The sequence below is a fragment of the Astatotilapia calliptera genome, chromosome 8 (assembly GCF_964374335.1).
Source record: "Astatotilapia calliptera chromosome 8, fAstCal68.1, whole genome shotgun sequence".
In the NCBI taxonomy this organism is placed as follows: domain Eukaryota; kingdom Metazoa; phylum Chordata; class Actinopteri; order Cichliformes; family Cichlidae; genus Astatotilapia; species Astatotilapia calliptera.
Genome location: NC_137429.1, coordinates 22,009,338 through 22,029,310, shown reverse-complemented (window position 1 = coordinate 22,029,310; position 19,973 = coordinate 22,009,338). Strand labels below are relative to the sequence as shown.

At 41.4% G+C, this 19,973-nt stretch overlaps 1 long non-coding RNA gene across 2 annotated transcripts; it reads right to left on the bottom strand.

The window, feature by feature from the left end:
- Positions 1 to 479: 479 nt before the first annotated feature.
- LOC145430326 (uncharacterized) lies at positions 480 to 19,754 on the bottom strand. Of its 2 annotated transcripts, XR_013910810.1 has the most exons (5): positions 16,470 to 19,754; positions 14,547 to 14,611; positions 14,289 to 14,456; positions 14,114 to 14,152; positions 480 to 1,001 (listed from the first exon to the last, which is right to left on the bottom strand). It is a non-coding gene; the product is annotated as an uncharacterized LOC145430326 (long non-coding RNA). The 2 variants fall into 2 exon arrangements; XR_013910809.1 differs by lacking the exon at positions 16,470 to 19,754 and having other exon boundaries at positions 14,547 to 16,463.
- Positions 19,755 to 19,973: the final 219 nt, after the last annotated feature.

Genomic DNA, 19,973 nt, shown 5'->3' with positions numbered 1-19,973 from the left:
CAAAGATCATCTGTCTCTCGTCTTTTTCTCTTTTGACAGGAAAAAGAATGTCTGAGGGTGGTGATTAATGAAACCATGGCGAGGGTACAGTAAGTCAGGAAACATGCTCACACGCAGTCAAACAGAGCCCAGGCACCTGGAAGAGGCATGGATATAATATCCATCACAGTGAGAAAGGATGACACATTTTATGTAGTGAAACGTTAGCCTCCACCAGCCGGCTCAGCTGTGTGTCCTGGGGCATATGTCTTTGGCACACACACACACACACACACACGCACACACACACACACACACACACACACACATATGCTGGGGCTGAAGGAGCTTCAACTGTCATCTGAAGTTAAGGATGGAATCTTAGTTAGAGAGAATAATGGTGTCATTATTACAATGAGGTCATCGCAGATGGAGCAACCAGTGTCACATCTACACACATTCATAAACACAGAAGCAGACAATAACCCACTACACACCTATTCATACGGAAAGACCTAATAATAATAATGTATACTTTATTGATCCCCGTGGGGAAATTCCACTCTGCATTTAACCCACTCAGTGAAGCAGTGGGCAGCCACTGGGACGGTACCTTGCTCAGGGGTACCTCAGGGTAGCCGTTCAGTGGATTCGAACCCCCGACCTTCCGATCATGGGGCCACCATAGGCATCCTTACACATATAGACCTGTCCACCGTCCACACACATGGGTCGCAATGGAAATATCACTTTTTACTGCCCCTCACAGGTTTGTGAAGCATCATGAAATGTTCAGGAAACAGAGCAGCAGCAACTGAGCGTGCTCCCAACCGCCAGCCGCTAGGGTCTGGAAAAGCTGTGGTCGCTGTGGCTATCCATTGAGGTTTGATGGGAGAAACAGCAACTCGAGATCAGTGACGTAACCTCCCAGGTTTGTCCAGATGAAGTCCAGCAGGTGTTTTTTTTCACCAACTGTTGGGTTTCAAGTGTGTCTGATTCTGAACAGAATGCTAGAGGTTGTCCTAAAAGGGAAAACGCAGAGAAGCCTGTTAACCTCACTCAAGAATGGAGCTTTTTAACATATGTATAATGTAGAAAATCCTTTCTAAGGCTCTGGGACTCTAACCAATCGAGAAAATTTGGAACAGTATGGGTGGCTGTAGGAGGTAGAGCAGGTCATCTACTGATTGGAAGGTTAGTGGTTCGATCCTGCCTCACTTTCTGATGCATCATCAAAGTATGGAGTTACTTATAATCATAGAAGAAAGCGATTGTGTGAATGGGTGAATATGGCATGTTGTATTGAGCGCTTTGCGTACTCTGGGGGAGTAGAAAAGCACTATATAAGAATCAGTCAATTTACCATAACAGTGGTGAACCTTCCCAGGAGCGGCCAGCCTACCAAACTACTTCAAGAGCACATCAACGACTCATTCGGGAGGTCACAAAAGATCCCAGAACAACATCTTAAGAACAGCAGGCCTCGTTTGCCTCAGTTAAGGTCAGAGTTCATGATTCAACAATAACAAAATGGCATCCATGGAAGAGATCCAAGGAGAAAACCACTGCTGACAAAAAACAACATCATCTCATATTTGTCAAAAAACATCTTGATGATCCCCAAGACTTCTGGAAAAATATCCCGTAGACTGACGAGACCAAAGGTGAACCTTTAGAAAGTTTGAGTCCCGTTAAAATTGGCATAAAACTGACAGAACTAACAGAGGATTTAATAAAAAAAGGAACATTATAATAACAGTCAAACATGGTGGTGGTAGTGTGACGGTCTATGGCTGTGGTCAGGATGTGGATGACTTCCTGTAATGGATGGTCTCTAACAGAAATGCCTGAAAGAAATGTTTATGCCCTGAAGTTCATGCTCACTTGGGTTATGCAGCAGGACAATAAGAAACAAACCAACAAGTCCACATCTGAATGTCTCAACAAAAAACTAAATTTAAAGTGGTCAAATAAAAGTCTGGATTCGAATGAGATTTAGCTGTATTGGCATGACCTTAAACAGGCTTTTCACTCTTGAAACCCCCCATGTGACTGAATTACAACAATTCTGTAAAGAAGAGTGGGCCAAAATTCCTCCACAGCAATGTGAAAAACTCATGGCCAATTATCATAAACGCATGATTGTAGTTCCTGCTGCCAACGATGGCACAACCAGTTATTAGGTTTAGGGGGCAATGACTATCACTCACAGCCAGGTAGGTTTGCAAAACATTTAACCTTAATAAATGAAAGCATCATTTAAAAACTGCATTTTGTATTTATCTTTGTCTAATATTCAATTTTGTTTGATGATCTGAAACATGTAAGTGTGACAAATATGCAGTAAGTTAAGAAATCAGGAAGGGAGCAAATACTTTTTCACTACACTGTACACGGATATTGTGATGATTTTTTTAAATGTATGTTGGCCAGCATGTAGATGCTGTTTTATGTCACTGAAAACTGAGATTTTGAAAAATTGCAGGGTGAAGATTTTCAGAAACTCTATTTCTGCGTTTATGTGTGGAAGAAAAGACACAGATTCTCTATTGCAATGTCAAAGGTGTGCACTTGGTCTCCTTTTTGACATCAGACACTTCTCTATTTTGCTTTGCTCTTAATAGTATCTGACGTTGTTTTTTGGGTTTTAAAGTGGCTGGAGATATTTTTCAAAAGAATACCAGAAAATGGCGTTATTTTAGCTACCAATTTTAGCTATTTGTTCATTCAGCTAGAGTTTATTACATATCATTAACATTACTTTGGCTAACATATATGCCACATGTACATACTTTTAATTCAGTATGTTTATTTTTATGTGAGCTGAAGGCATATTGACTTACCATTAGTGAACCAGAATAATTGATTCCACTCTGGTTCCATCTTTGGATCCCCAATTAGGACGAGAGCACAGATTTCACATAGAGTCACGCGTATTCAATTACACATGCACATCCATGCATTCACATGCGCACTAAACAGACAGGAATGCACACACTAATAACACATATACTTTACCAATCTGATGGTCTGTCTGCTCCGCTAATAGCCAAGCAGACAAAGACAGTTAGACTGATAGTTCCTGCAATTCTCTGTAATGATGGACAGAGTTGAACTTATAGAACATATAAAAAATGAGAAAACTAAAGTAACAACAACAACCACAAAAACATACATACTTACAGTTATATTAGGATCAACTTCAGGTAGCACTAAAGTTACATTCATATCAGTCTTGAGTCCTCAAGACTTCCAGAGACGCTACTGAGCACAAACTGGAGCACAAGATAATGTCAGGCTGTATTACTGACAGCAGCTGAAGCTCTGCACTGCCATCTTCTGGATTTGCATATATTGTAATAAATGGCAATGAGTTCATGGGACACATTTGGTTGAGAAACATGAAAAACAGCAAGGGCTGGAGAATCAAATGGAGAAATAACAGATCATTTATTATTCAAATATCAATGGAAACTTTAGAATTCTTCTCTCCTGCAAAAGCAATAATCACAGGCTTTATATTTTTTGTATATTTCAATATATTGTCCTACCATACAGTAACAAATAAAGCATTAATATTTTTTTTGATTGTTTTATTTTGGTCAATTCATGTCTGTTGATTTTGATCATCCTCTAATTCATACTTTTTACATTAATATTGCCACCCTTTCTGCAAAATTATATGAAAAATAATAAAGACTTAAATTTGTGGTTTTGAAAGGCACCATATGTTTTTATACATAAAGGAGAAAATACATATAAGGAAACTCGTTAAAATTAGAAAGAAGTACATTTCTGTATTTGAATGTGTAAAATGAATCTTGGTTTTGTTGCATTAATGACCCCCATATGTAGAGTCTTTATTGTGTAATCGAAGCTAACTTTGCTGATCCAGCTGAAGGATTTTATGCAAACAGACCCTTTCATCCAGGTTTCTTTCTATGGTTGAATTTATTGGGTATGAGGTCAAAAATCATAAATGATTCAGAACCTGCAGAAAAAGACTCTTTGTATCCATAAATTCCCAAAAGGAAAAGCAACAGAACTGCCCATAGGAGCACAAATAAGAGGCGGAGATAGCTTGACCCCGCAGGTCAAAAGAATGCCTTTGCATTATGCAAAGTCGCTCTTTTTTCTGCGCTTGCATGCGTGCATCCATCCTTCAATTCAAACCCCAGTCCACCTTGTAACAATCTGTGCATGCTGTGCATCAAATCATCCGTTCCGGGGAGTGATTGAAACAAGATGGACATCACACGGGGAGCACGATTTGTAAAATACATAGCAACAAATTATTTACAGGGATCTTTGCCACCCAAAAAACATTTACGGGGAGAGGAGTCCGAGTTTCTGCTGGGACGAATAAGACTTTTATGAGATGTGATGGACAGATACAAGGCTGAGATTTACGGCTCTGTTCATCCACGGGGATACATTAAGGAAGACATGGAAGGGAGAAAGGAGCGAGAGAAAACTGCAAAGGGACGTGAAACGGGAAATAAACTGGAGGAACTAGAAGGGTGAAAAAAAGGGTAAAAGAGTTCTGTGGGAATTCCTTTCATTCACTGCCATTATCTTAATGTCAAATAAAAGAACAGCGAGGGCAGTGAGGTGTGGTCACACTACATTCCTCTGCAGTGTTTTATTTCCAAACCCCGAGCATGTGGCTAATTTGCCCTCTAATGTTCGACAACTCTATTCCATCTTGCGCTGAAACCCTCACTATGTACACATTTCCAGTCGTTGACCCGTGTCCTTACTTTATATTACAGATTTGAATAGCACCGTGATCACAGCCCATCTATTTAAAGAGGTAGTGAGAAGCTAATTGGGCTATCAGTTTGCTATAAAAGCATATGCTGGGCTGAATGGAACCAAGAGAATCAACCACAGAACCACAATTTTAAGTCAAAAAGTAGCAGCAGAAGATAAAGTTGCTGCTTTGTTATCCTTAATATGGAGTTTGCCATAATATAGTAGCACAGTGACCAAAATCTCATATCCCAGTATAACCCAATAACATAACAATAATATATATAACAACATGGTACATTTTCTGTCAGTTCAGTCATTTAATAGATTATATAAAGACCACATGGAAAAAGCTTTCTTTTATAGATTTCAAGTATATCGTGAATCATCATATGTTTAATTCTGAATAAAAGAATACTGTATATCAAATTTGAAGCACTCTTCACAAACAAATGGTTAGATGTCCTAACGTAAAATATTGTGATCTAAAATACAAATGTAAAGATTGTAATTTTAAGTTTAAAAATATTGCTGTCAACAGTTTATTTTACAACTCTGAAACAAAGGCATAACATTAAATGACACAGAGACCCAGCACTGACACTTGTCAACTCCATGTCTAGAATCGTGAATTTCATAGAGTAAAAAACTAACAAAGTTTTGAAATTACCCAAAATATTGCTTAAAAATCTAAAAAGCACCAGAATGAAAATGATGGCATAGGATGGCTGGAACACCTGGCAAACACTGCTGTCAACATGTTGCCGCTTTGTTTAGCAGAAACAGAACAACCCAAGCTATCATTTTAAGTTCGCCACCTGGCAAATGTTCATCTGTAAACCCTGTTGTGTCTTCACCAACTCCTTATGAAAGCGTGTTCCTTTTTAGCAGTTAAATACTTACCAAAATTTGCTAAAAAGGAAAAAGGATTTATTTTCTCCTCTTTGTTTAAAAAAATGCTGTTTGCTTCCACTATAAATTCTGTTGCTGATGAGAGTTGTAACAACAACCGTACTAAATTACTATTACTAAAACATATCAGAACCACTGCAGGTAAAAAATAAAATAAAATAAAATGTTGCAAAAAATGGTAAATTTGCACAAAAATACAAAATTAATAAGAACAAAATTGTCTCAAAATCACATCCTTTCACTTTGCAAGTTTTGGATAAACCTCCAGTTGCTGTTATTGAGGACATGGATGATGCAACCAGCAACGCCCTTGCACGCACGCATTGCCTTGCAGAGGGAACGTACGAATCAGGGAGCTGTATTCTATTCTCAAAGTATGCATACTTCTGATTATATTACCAATGCCTGACTGCAAAGTCTGCTATAATTTGATGAGATAATTGACTGGTACCACCTAAAGTGGTGCTGTTGTTTTAGGTCTAATAAATTTGTGTCTTTTTGAAATTTAGAAAATTTCTGAACGTTTAATCTGAGAAAATGTGCTGTTTTGTTGCCCTGAATTACCCTCTGTTACTCCACCCGGTCCCAGCAGATGGCTGATCCCTAAGTCTGGTTGTGCTGGAAGTTTCTTCCTGTTAAAAAGGAGTTTTTCCTTCCTACTGTCGCCAAGTACTTGCTCAAAGGTGGCCGTCTGATTGTTGGGTTTCTCTGTATCATTGTAGTCTTTAACTTACAGTATAAAGCACCTTGAAGCGACTGCTGTTGTGGTTTGGTGCTGTATAAAAAATTTAATTGAATTGTCTCAACCTCTTCGTGTTGACTGTCACATCTATTTTATTTATAGCCTATGGCACATTTTCCTTCCCACTGCCAAAGCGCTTACTCATAGGGGGTCATATGATTTGGGGGGCTTTCTCTCTGTGTATTATTGTATGGTCTAACTTATAATATAAAGCACCTTGAGGTAACTGTTGTTGTGATTCAATGCTGTATAAATAAAATAAAATAAAATTACCTGAATTTTCTGCATACCTCTTGTAAGCAAAGTGTAAGAGGTTCAATATGCCAACCACTTGCTGTATAGATACAGTGCAGCTCTTTTTCCATTTGATGGTAGAGATTTCTGGCTGTATGACTGTTTCATATGTGGAAAGAAAAGGCTCCACATAGAAGCTGTTGCATTTTAATTTTGAGAGCAGTTTAAGAAAAAACTAGAACAAAGAAAACATGCACACATTTGCCTTAACAGAGCCAAAAACCGTAATGCTTTTTAGCAGTTTAAATCATTTAGGAGTTATAAATCACAGGCAGAAACCTCAAATTTATGATGTGGTCACCACTAGAACTAGAATCAAAACATTTCCAATCTTTGGCTACTGCCCTGTCTAAGATCTGTTTTTTTTTTTTTTCTTTAAGTAAAACCTCAAGCTGTGAGTGCTAATGTGCCCCAAAGGAGTGGTCTGACAGAGGACAAAGGGCCTTTGGGGGAGACGGGAGGGCTGATTGAGGCCTGGACAGAGAGCGTATTGGGCTTGTAAAACTTGTCTGGGGCTGATGCAGTCTCGCTTTGTTTCACTGGGGCTGATGTTAACTGCCCCAGCGAGGTGGAGGGTCCAAGCTTAGTCTGTTTCTCCTGGACACGAAGGTAGCCGGGGGCTTAAAGAGAAAAAGAGACAGCTCTAGAAGACACGGCTCTCACAGCAGATGGGCTGGCTTTACAGTACGAGTGAGAGTTGTACTTTATGGATTTGACCCTATACATTCATGTGGTGATGCCACCCGGATGACAGAGTTATTGCTGGCGTCACAATAGCCCTCATTTACTGACAGTGCACATGCACCAATTACGCTAATGTAATCAGTTATTCATTGACAGTCTCGTACCTGAATACGCTTTTACGTTAAGAACATATTTAGAAGTGTCTTAAACCATATGTTCAAATGAATTATGAAGGCCTGGCTGTCTTAGAAAATTTTAAAACATCTTTAGAATTACTACTACTACTACTACTAGTAGAAGTATTGCTTTTTGGTCAGGATTGATAGTTTTCTAGAGTACCATATGCCACAACATTCTCAGAATTACAGATAAATAAAAATAAATCAATTACACAGAAAGAATATGAACTGCTGCACTGAAAAGTGTAGGCTTTAAACTTTTAATTTAAATATATTTCAGTATTATTATTGTATCTTATCTTAAAGTTACAGTGTGTAAAATCTCACAGTTTTTGAAAGTAGTTCCAGTGAGCAGCAACGCCCAGAGGTTGAGTATGCAACATCGTCAACCCCTATTGATCGCTTTCAATTGCAAGGCAGTTGCACAGGTTGCTTGAGGAGAGGCAATCTTACTCCAAACAGTCACAGACTGAGTGCAGTACTTTTCATACAGATCAGCAAAGGTTTTGATAATAATTACCCTCTAATTTATTAACGCTTGTCATGGCAGATGGCCCCGCCCCTCCCTGAGCCTGGTTCTGCTGGAGGTTTCTTCCTGTTAAAAGGTAGTTTTTCCTTCCCACCATCGCCAAGGTGCTTGCTCATAGAAGGTCATATGATTATTGGGTTTTTCTTTGTATATATTGTTGTAGGGTCTACCTTAGAATATAAAGCGCCTTGAGGTGACTGTTATCGTGATTTGGCACTGTTTAAACAAAACTGAATTTAACTGAACGCAGATGGATTGCTAACAAACTGCAATCAATCTGAGTCAGTCTGCACCAATAAGTAAAACTTACTGGTTATATTCTTACGGAAAAACAAGGCTGCTATCATTCTGTTGTTTAATTGTTCTCCTGCAGCAATTATTTTACTATTCTTCGAGGAGTTTTTGAATTTGTTTCAAATCTGTGAGGTTGGCTTGACTCCCAATGTAAGTCGCTAATGTAAATCTCTGTTTGATGTGAATTTCTTCGTATGTAAATGGAAACAGCTTTGCAACAGACAGCAACAGATTTGAAGTTTAAGCTGGTTTATAACAATTCATCACCATATTATCACAAAGTGCATGTAATTGGCAGTATGACCTCATTCTACTATAATGCCAGATGTCTGGGCACTCGAGTTAGCTGACAGCTAGCCAGCTAGTTAGCGTAACCTATCTTTCCATATTAATACTTTAACGTTTACACCAGTACTGTTTACTGGTGAATTTAAAGCAGTGGTCATGAGGGAAAAATTATAAAGAATGAAAATGGTTCTCATGTTTATTGTAAAGTTAAACTACTGTAAAGTTCTTTTTTTCTTTTTTTTTTTTACATGGGAGTCTACTGGATAGACTAGAATCCATCCCTATTTTCAGCACTTCCATACAATTTTTCTCATTGAAGTGACAAATGTTTTTATTGTTATCAGCTATTAACAGCTGAATCGACGAAAGGTTAGCTTCATGCATTTGGCTGAAAAAACAAGCGTGGCAGATACATTTCAGACAGTTAGTCACTCCTGGAGTAAGGAGGCAGAGTCAAATGCTGACCTTATTTTGGAAAATATACACTTTTACTGCCTATGCTACTGCTGCCAGTATTAGTAATTTAAAACGGCTGCTTAGACAAGCAAGATGCCAGACAGATTCATTGTTCATCACAATTCATTTCCTTCTTCATATAATATATTTGAATCATATCCCCCCCCCCCCCCCCCCCCTTCTTGACAAACCTCATGTGTCAAAGGTAATTATTTTAAATTCAATTTCTAGGTTTAATTTTAAAGTGAGCATAAATTTAAAAGAACAGAAATCAAACAAAATTTCACAGTTTCACCATTTGACATTTTTCCTTTGTACTATTTTATTTGATTGACCTCTTGCACTTTTGGAATACAGTTTGTATCTAAATTTTGTAAATTGGTACGTTAACTTACATTCTTATATTATTCCCCCTTTATTAATGTAAAACTGGGGCAGATTCCTCTATTTTTTGGCACTACTGTACTCCTTCTTCTTACGTAAGTCTCATTAAAGCTTCTGGAAAAATGAGTTAATTTGTCACACAATACCTTATCCTTCTGGTCTTATCATCACTGTAAAGGGATTCAGGCAAATTAAAGTCCCATCACTCCTCTGTCCACGTCTGTAACGAGTACCATTCCTCCACCGCTGTAAGTTCATAACCAGAACGTTTGGCCTTGAAGCATGAAGAACACAAGGTCCTGCAAGAGAGACTGAGCCTCTTTCCTTTTGGCCACTTCATCCTTTGCACAGATGGTTTTCTTCTGGGAAAAGGTGTTGAGTGAGAGCTGAAAAGGCTGGTTTATGGCATTAAAAGAGCCCAAGAATACTGAAGACTGTTCATGCTGTTCTTCCAAGAACCACTGGGGCCAACAGTGCAATGAGCAACGCAACAGGAATGAATGTGAGAATAATTGAGTTTTATTTTTCTGTCTTGAGACCTCAGATTCACCATCTTTACATTTACGAATACAAATAATGAAGAAAATTTGGCAGCTCTGCAGTGTGGCACATGGTAAGTGAATTAGCAATGAAACAACTGAACCTAGCAGTTAGCAATGCTCATTCACCACAACTTCTAAAAATGTATCTCTTGTTTTTCACCTTTACTTACTTTGCTTTTAACATTTGAACAACTTGCTAACTTTCTTTGTAACTTCTCTGACTGCTAGCTAGCTAGCACCAAACATTAGCACCGAGAGAAATACATGATAATCAGCAAATGTGCTGCGATATCAAATTTGCTAATGATGAGTTTTAAATGCTTTCAGAGAATGGCCTTAGGGTGAGCTATGTACTTGTCAAATGTCTTGCGAGCTGGACGTCCTCTTTAGCCACAATACATTTAATTGGGCGTGCTGTTGATGTAAATGGGTGTAACCAAGTGTGAAATTGGTGTTGCTGAGAAGGAACACATGCACGAGACACATTACCTTTCCCAGGATAGGTGGATCTCGTCAGTGTGTGGACAACTCCCACTGGGTGGAACTAAGAGAACATGAGAGCTGTAAATCGCATCTAATGAAGTAACTGCTGAACCCTTTGACACCAATCAGAGAGCTTATCATCGCCCAGCAGATGTATAAACGGTCATTTTTGTGGTAGGGGGACAAACCAACCTTCTAACTGCCATTTGATAATGTTTAAATGCAGTATCTCTTTCTTCTTAGCTTTGACACATGAGCTATTGGATTCCTGTCATCAAAATGAATAAATCTTTCATGATCCTTTCCGCCTCATGGACTGCGACAACCGCAGCTCTGGCTCCAGCTTGGGTCTTGTCGGTCCTCTCGTTAGGCTGTTTTGCTTTTTTAAAGAGATGTATGATGAGGATTTCCGTTGAAAGAGCTGCTGAATTTCTCCCTTGAGTTCCAGACAGGTTCGGGGCGACCTCCCACACCGAACAGTGTTGACACATTACGAACTAGCCGAGTAATTCTCCCATTTCCTTTGATTCTCATGCTTTCCTCAAAATGTGTCTGTGTGTGCACATATGAATACGCACCCACTTAGTCCTTCACCCTCTATTCATCTATTTGACATATTGAACTGTTTTTTCTTCTCTTTTGACTGCTTCCTTTTTACTGACATCCCCTCCATTACCGTTTCAGTCTTCTCTGCCATTTTGACTCCCCCAGAAATGTGGATTTCTTTGGCAAACACCTCCATTAGGATGTGCAATTACCGATGTTTTCATTTTCAAATATTGTCCCATTTTGGTCAGGATATAATTATAATTAGGATTTCCTTTTCCACTTGCCAGTAATAAGTCAAATTTGATGATTTCCCTTTTATATTTCAAGCAGGGCTGGAGGGCTTTTTCCAAGCACAGAGTTTGTGTCGCTGGATGCTTGGCACCGCAGCCATGGTGATGGATTTGAAACCCTTCTCAAAAACAACATAGCTTACCTTTAATCGCGGCGGCCCACTTTACACATTAGCACAATCAATTTAATTGGGGAAATAGCTGAGCGAGAGGTGACATCAAAGACGCAGGCAAGCAGCCAAACTCATGCAATCACTCGGCATCCATTGCTGCCTCTAGATGAGGCTGTGTGTCACGGTAGCTACAGTGGAAAATGTGAACCCCGCACAATGTCCTTTAATAGACAAGAGAGGTCTTTGAGGCATGCCAGCCTGCGTTACGGTGCCTATTTGTCTTGGTGGAGTTTTTATCAGGTTATTTTCAGGGCTTTAGAACTCAAAGATGTGTTAGTCTCTCCACAAGAGACACTAACTGATGAGAGTGAAAATGTGCACCCTTTGAAGGTTAAAGTGTGGACCAGCTTTGTTTTCCAGGAAGCAGAGCTTAACCTTAAAGCAATAATACTTTTTGGAGCCTCAAGTGCCACATTATAAAACTGACTCTTAGCAAGCATTCCTGGTGTCATTCATTTATTGCCAAGTTTCTGGCCACACACAAACATGAACACCAACACACACAGTTTAGGTCCATTATTCATGCTCTGTTTTACTCCCCACCAGGTTTGGGTAAATATCTACTAAATGTTCTACTGCCTTCATTGGCTAATAATGTCCTTAGCTGCTGAACCTTGCCACAGAGAAGTGTGCAGAAACCATAAGATGTAAAAATATAAATGATTTTTTTAAGGAATATTATTTAGTTAGTTATTTAACCCATCTTTATTCAAAAGTAAAATAATTCTTTAATGCTATAGTTTGTGCTAAGTAAAATTCATGATATGATCAGGTCTGCAGCATAAAACTGTATATAAAAGATGGAAGTCACTACTATTGGTTTTGCATTGTCATTTTGAATTAAACCGCTGGTAGTGTGTCAGAAATGTCACTGTTATTTTTGGACTTTTCTTTCAAAGTCTCCAGTTTAGCGTTTTGGTTCTTTCCATCAGCCTGGGGGGTTTGTCAGCTGACTAGCTAGGTTGGTTAGCAAAGCAGCATCTTTAACCTGCTGTTAAATGGGATGCTAACCTTTACCAGCAGGAAAAAAAGAGCTAAGCAGCCAAAACCAAAATGTAATCCAATTACAAACTGAATTGATCGTTTAATCCACCCACAACAAGCAGTCATGGCAGATGGCTGCCCCTCCTGAGCCTGGTCCTGGCAGTGGGTTCTTCCTGTTAAAATAGTTTTTCCTTCCCACTCTCACCAAGTGCTTGCTTGCAGGGGGTCTTCTGATTATTACAGTGATTATAGCAATCACAGCAAGCTTTAATACCATTTACACATTTGTCTTGTATGAAAAATTGACCATTGATACTGTTCCGCTCTTAATTTATTGCAATATAGGCGCTCTTTGCAATGAGCTAATTTTATTTTGAAATTCGTTTTATTTTGAAAACCAGTTTCAGAAAGTGACAGGATGTCAGCCATGTTTGTTTAGTTCCTAGCGGATCACATGTGGGGAAATTTGATCCAGCGACATCTGCCTTTTGTTTGTGCCATCGACACCACCATCTGTAAGTTTCATTTGTATTGAATTGTAGGATTGTATTTTATGTATATTTTGTGGAAATATTTGCTGTAGATGAATACTTTAGTAGCTGTGTGCTAACGCTAATGGATGTGTATTGGAATCTAATTTTGTTGTGCTAATGATGCTAGGTTAACTTTAGCTATGTTATTTATATTTCAGTTTTACTCCATGAGGAAATACTCACTAATTAAAAGGAGTTGGACGCTACATCCTGACTTCGCGCGTTATTTCAAGTGGAGTTAGGCTACTGCTGAATTGTGTAGCGTACACACACAAAGAGCAGGATAGTAAAAAGACGGTTAGCAGCTGGCAAAACAACTCTACGACAGCAAGCTAAGTCAACAAACATGGACGAAGCACACCCCGAAGGTGCAAGACTTAAAGAACCAAAGCCTCCTCAAGACGGAGCATCAGTTAAAAGCACTGGTTCAGTTTCCAGATATTCAAGCAGATCAAATGTCAGTGCAGCAGCAGCACACGCGAGAGCCAAGGCAGAAGCTGCTCGTGCACGTGTTGCCTTCGCACAGAGAGAGATTAGCATTAAAGTCGACAAAGCAAGATTAGAAGCTAATCTCGAAGCCTTAAATCTTGAAAAGGAAGCTGCAGCTGCAATTGCCCAAGCAGAAGTTTTGGAAGCAGCAGCAGAGATAGAGGTTGAAGCACATCCTAGTTGGAAAAGTCTCCCAGTTATGGTGCAGAGTACACATGAACGTGTAAGCGACTATATCAGAGACCAAACTATGCAGCTTAACCAACGCAATGAACCAGTCAATCTCTCAATATCAGAGCATCCCATCGAGAAGAGCCCTCCACCATCGGCTAAGTACATCATTAAAGAAGAGTATATCGTGAAAGACTCATGGCCCACACCTTTCCAGCCACAACCAAGTTCTGAGGTAACGCATGCATACCAAACCGCTCACACCTCTATCCCATCAGCTCAGCCAGACATAGATGGTCGCCTCCAAGTTAACAGTGAGGGACTCCTGCAAGAACAAAAGAGCAATACGCCCTACCCTAAGCCAGAGCTAACTTTTCCTCAGTACCTCAACACTTCTCATACATACCCTCCAGAGTCTTCAGTGATGATGGACATGGCGAAGTACCTGGCAAGAAAAGAGCTTGTGAGCACTGGCTTAACCCACTTCGACGATCATCCAGAGTCATACAGAGCATGGAAATCTGCCTTCTCCAATACCATTAAGGGTTTGGACCTTACTGCAAGCGAACAGCTGGATTTACTTTTAAAATGGCTCGGGAAGGAATCTTCTGTGTATGTCAAGCGCCTAAGAGCAGTTCATATCGACAACCCAAATACTGCACTCAAAATGGTCTGGGACAGGCTCGATGAATGCTACGGTGCTCCAGAAGTTATCGAAAGTGCTCTCTTTAGGAAGTTGGACAGCTTTCCTAAAATAACAAACAAGGACAATTACAGGTTAAGGGATCTTGGAGATCTATTGATGGAACTACTTTCAGCAAAAGAGGATGGCTACTTGCCTGGCTTAGCATACCTGGATACCGCCCGTAGCATCAAACCCATCGTGGAAAAACTGCCATACAACCTGCAAGAAAAATGGATCACTCAAGGCTCAAAATACAAAGAGGACTACAAGGTTGGTTATCCCCCCTTTTCATTTTTCACTTCCTTCATCTGCTATCAAGCTAAAACAAGAAACGATCCCAGCTTTGCTCTTTCTGGAAGCAGTCCTGTCACAGAAACGCCTATCTCACGCCACACAAATTTAAGAACCCCAGTCTCAGTTCATACGACCAAAGTCGTTTCTGAGGGCCCACAAAGCGATCCAGATCCTAGAGAGGATATATCCAAGCATTGCCCCATCCATAAAAAACCCCACCCCTTAAAGAAATGCCGTGGTTTCAGGCTAAAGACCATTGAAGAACGCAAAACGTACTTGAAAGATCAAGGCGTCTGTTTCAAATGCTGTGCATCCACATCTCATCTCGCACGAGACTGCAAAGTTGTCCTGAAATGTGATGAGTGCAACAGTGACAAGCACATCACAGCTCTTCATCCTGGTCCACCACAACTGTCAACCAAGGCCTCAAGTTCCCGAACAGGTGACGGCGGGGAGCCGGGAAAAGAGGACACTATCCCAGAACCAGTTGCAAGCGCTCTGTGCACTGAAGTTTGTGGCAATGGCGCTAGGTCAAAATCTTGTTCCAAGATATGTCTTGTTAAAGTTTATCCTAAAGACTGCCCACAACAAGCCATCAAAATGTATGCTATGCTCGATGACCAGAGCAACAAGTCTCTAGCCAGGTCAGAGTTCTTCAACTTATTCGGAATAGAAGTTGGCTCATACCCCTACATCCTGAAAACTTGTGCTGGCTTAGCCGCAACCTCCGGCAGGAGAGCAAATGGCTATCAGATCGAAGCAGTAAATGGTGAAGTTAGCCTTGCGCTACCAACACTGATCGAATGTGATGACTTACCAGATAATCGTGATGAAATACAGACACCTGAAGCTGCCCTCCATCACCCGCACCTCAAGAGCCTTGCCAGCAAAATCCCACCTCTTGATAATGATGCCAAGATCCTTCTTTTGCTTGGGAGAGACATTCTCCAGGTTCACAAGGTGAGGCAGCAGATCAACGGTCCTGGTGATGCACCCTTTGCTGAAAGGCTTGACCTTGGATGGGTCTTAGTAGGTGATGTGTGTTTGGGAAAGGTTCATAAGCCCATTGTCCACTGTTATAGAACGAACATACTGGAAGACGGAAGGCCATCATTGTTCAGACCTTGTACGAGCCACATCCATCTCAAGCAAACTGTCAACTCCAGTCAAGTCAAGGGACTCTCACACAGTTGCCGTAGCACTACAATGGACGACAACTCACTCGGCAACACAGTCTTTGCAAGAACAGCGGATGATGACAAGCGTGCCTTCTCCATAGAGGACGAACAGTTTCTGCAGATAATGGGTGATGAGGTTTTTCAGGACGAGTCGAATAGTTGGGTGGCTCCTCTTCCCTTCAGGCCCCCCAGACCACCTTTGCCCAACAATCGTGAGCAAGCAATGACCCGCCTCTTCTCATTACTTCGCACACTAGAGCGTAAACCAAGGATGAAGGACCAGTTCATTGCCTTCATGCACAAGATTTTCTACAACAATCACGCAGAACCAGCCCCTCCACTCCCTAAAGGTAAAGAGTGCTGGTATTTGCCGATGTTTGGGGTCTATCATCCCAGGAAACCCGACCAAATCAGAGTTGTTTTCGACTCAAGCGCACAATGCAATGGCATCTTGCTGAACAACGTGCTACTCACCGGACCAGACTTGAATAACAGTCTAATGGGAGTCCTTATTCGTTTCAGGAGAGAGCGAGTAGCAATCATGGCTGACATCGAACAGATGTTTCATTGTTTTGTCGTGAGAGAAGACCACCGAGACTACTTACGCTTTCTGTGGTATAGAGATAATGATCCCAGCAAGGACATTGTTGAATACAGGATGAGGGTTCACGTATTCGGCAACAGTCCTTCTCCAGCTGTGGCAATATACTGTCTCAGAAGAGCTGCAAAGGAAGGAGAACAGCAGTATGGGTCAGACACCAGACATTTTGTGGAACGCGAGTTCTATGTAGACGATGGTCTTGTTTCCACATCCACAGAGGAAGAGGCGATTTCTCTGCTACAGAGAACCCAAGCATCTCTCTCTGAGTCAAACCTGAGACTACATAAGATCACGTCCAACAGCGTTGACGTCTTGAAAGCCTTCCCTGCAGGAGATCATGCTAAGGGCATTAAAGATCTTTACTTAGATGGAAGCGCAGTACCCACACAGCGAAGCCTTGGATTGAGTTGGGATGTTAAAAGGGACACATTCACCTTCCAAGTGTCAGTCAGTGACAAGCCATTCACACGACGTGGGATTCTCTCCACCATAAACAGTCTTTTTGACCCTCTCGGCTTCGTCGCTCCTGTGACCGTTCAAGGCAAGTCGTTGCTGAGAGAGTTGACCTTAGATGGAACTGACTGGGACAGTCCACTCCCTCAGGACAAATGTAAGGTTTGGGAGACATGGAAAAATTCGCTTCAAGAACTGCAACATCTTCATATCCCTCGAGCGTATACCACCACCTCCTGTTCCAATGCCAGTCGTAAAGAGGTATGCATCTTTTCAGACGCTTCAACCAAAGCAATTGGTGCGGTGGCGTACCTCAAGACAACAGATGCAAACGACCAGGTTCATGTGGGTTTCATTCTTGGAAAAGCTAGACTTGCACCATCAACTGAACCTACCATACCTAGACTGGAGCTGTGTGCGGCAGTGCTAGCCGTAGAAATTGCTGAGTTCATCGTTCAAGAGATCGATATCCAAATCAATGCAGTCACCTTCTACTGTGACAGTAAAGTGGTGCTGGGCTACATTCATAATCAGTCCAAACGTTTCTATGTGTATGTCCACAACAGGGTCCAGAGAATCCGCCAGTCCACACAACCGAATCAGTGGAGGTATGTACCTACGGAGCATAACCCAGCTGACCATGCTTCTAGGTCCGTTCAAGCCTCACAGCTCACCAGAACCAACTGGTTCACGGGTCCAACATTTCTATACAAGTCACAGCCAAGCAGCGAGCAACAAGAGACCTTTGAGTTTATCAACCCAGACGCAGATGTTGAGATACGACCACAAGTTACAACCTGTGTTACAAGTCAAAAGGACAAGTTGCTGGGTTGTGAGAGATTCACGAAATTCTCTTCCTGGAAGTCCATACGGAGAGGAGTTGCAACACTCATCCATGTGGTTTGTTCCTTTAAGGCAAGCAGCCGAGGAACCAATGGATGTAATGGTTGGCATTGGTGCCCTAAACCTCTCACAGCTGACGAGTTGTCCAAGGCAACTACAGTGATTCTTCTTGCTGTGCAACAAGCTTCTTTCCTTGAAGAGCTAGATGCTCTCTCCAAGGGAGCCGATGTTTCCAAGAGAAGCGCTCTAACGAAACTCAACCCGATCATAGATGCAGATGGTCTGCTAAAGGTTGGAGGCAGGTTGACATTAGCTGACTTAAGCGACAAAGAAAGGCATCCCGTCATTCTGCCAGGCAAACACCATGTATCCACGTTGCTCATCAAACACTATCATGAGCAGGTCGAGCATCAAGGTCGTACCATCACAGAAGGTGCCATTCGAGCTGCTGGCATATGGCTAGTTGGCGGCAAGCGATGCGTGAGTACTGTTCTTCACGGATGTGTCACCTGTCGAAAGCTTCGTGGGAAAAGAGAGAAACAAAAGATGTCAGACCTGCCGCAAGAGAGACTAAGCACTTCACCACCCTTTACCTACACTGGTGTGGACATTTTCGGTCCTTGGGCCGTGATAGCCAGGCGCACAAGAGGAGGTATTGCTCAGAGTAAGCGTTGGGCCGTTCTCTTCACTTGCATGAGCACACGTGCAGTCCACATAGAAGTGATAGAGTCTTTAGACATCTCTTCGTTCATCAACTCCTTGAGAAGATTCTTTGCGTTCCGAGGTCCTTCTGAACACCTATACTCAGACTGTGGAACCAATTTCGTTGGTGCTTGCAAAGAGTTGGAGTTCCAAAAAGTTTTGTCGAAGTCAGAAGTTCAGAGATACACCAACAATCGCGGATGTACATGGCATTTCAATCCACCTCACTCCTCGCACATGGGCGGTGCGTGGGAACGCATGATAGGAATTGCAAGGAGAATCCTAGACTCAATGCTGATGCGTACTCCCTCCTCCAGTTTGACCCACGAAGTCCTGTGCACCCTGATGGCGGAGGTGACGGCCATCATCAACTCCAGACCGCTTGTCTCTGTCTCTTCAGATCCTGACGTCCCTCAGATACTTACCCCAGCAATGCTTCTCACTCAGAAGCAGAGTGTTCCACCTCCTCCAGGGACATTCACTGAGAAGGACCTGTATAAACAACAGTGGCGCCAAGTGCAAAGATTGGCTGACCAATTCTGGAATCGTTGGAAACGCGAATACTTGCAGACACTGCAACTTCGTTGTAAATGGCAAGAAACCAGCCCAAACATCGAAAGAGGTGATGTTGTCTTGATGAAAGATGATAGTACATGCCGGAACGACTGGCCCATGGCTCTTGTAACAAACACTTTCCCCGGTGGTGATGGAAAGGTCCGCAAGATCGAGATCCGGGTCGTCAAAGACGGAGTGGCCAAAGTGTACCTCAGGCCTATAACGGAGGTTGTTATGGTTTTAAAGAACCAGGACTGAAAATGTTATGTTGTGGTTTGAATATTGATATATGGCATCTTAACAGATACCAGGCGGGGAGTGTTCCGCTCTTAATTTATTGCAATATAGGCGCTCTTTGCAATGAGCTAATTTTATTTTGAAATTCGTTTTATTTTGAAAACCAGTTTCAGAAAGTGACAGGATGTCAGCCATGTTTGTTTAGTTCCTAGCGGATCACATGTGGGGAAATTTGATCCAGCGACATCTGCCTTTTGTTTGTGCCATCGACACCACCGTCTGTAAGTTTCATTTGTATTGAATTGTAGGATTGTATTTTATGTATATTTTGTGGAAATATTTGCTGTAGATGAATACTTTAGTAGCTGTGTGCTAACGCTAATGGATGTGTATTGGAATCTAATTTTGTTGTGCTAATGATGCTAGGTTAATTTTAGCTATGTTATTTGTATTTCAGTTTTACTCCATGAGGAAATACTCACTAATTAAAAGGAGTTGGACGCTACTGACTTTAGAAAGTCACTTCGCGCGTTATTTCGAGTGGAGTTAGGCTACTGCTGAATTGTGTAGCGTACACACACAAGGAGAGCAGGATAGATACGATGTCACATGAATGTGGATATTACCTATATGACCAAAATTGGTTTAAGATGTTGGCTTTGTTTTTGTTTTCCACCTTTGGAGGTTGTCACTTGGTCATTCAGCTGTCGCTTTTTAT